General features: G+C 42.6%; 1 protein-coding gene across 1 annotated transcript in view; it reads right to left on the bottom strand.

Moving 5' to 3' along the window:
- The window catches only part of CSNK1G1 (casein kinase 1 gamma 1), a gene marked incomplete in the record, with an annotated part of 566,217 nt that overhangs the window by 285,835 nt on the left and 280,077 nt on the right, over positions 1 to 305 (bottom strand).

Genomic DNA, 305 nt, shown 5'->3' with positions numbered 1-305 from the left:
CATTTGTGGGACCCCTACTTCCTGGTCCCTCGGCCCAGGTCCTATTTGCCTGGCTGATCAGTCCGCCGCTGCTGCTCACTTTATATATCTATCTATATATATATATATATATATATATATATATATAAATAAAACTACCGGGCCCTGGACATGTGTAGCTAAAATTTACCGGGCCTTGAGGTCACCTTGGTTGAGGACCACTGTTCTAGATAACTTCAGTTTGCTACCTAAGGAGGTTTTAGTTACCCTGAAGGGCTCTGGTATAACCGTCCCTTATCTCTATCACCTATATTTGAAAGGTTGTC

Source organism: Bombina bombina, chromosome 6 (assembly GCF_027579735.1).
Source record: "Bombina bombina isolate aBomBom1 chromosome 6, aBomBom1.pri, whole genome shotgun sequence".
Classification (NCBI taxonomy): Eukaryota; Metazoa; Chordata; class Amphibia; order Anura; family Bombinatoridae; genus Bombina; species Bombina bombina.
This window is presented reverse-complemented; position numbering and strand designations above follow the sequence as displayed.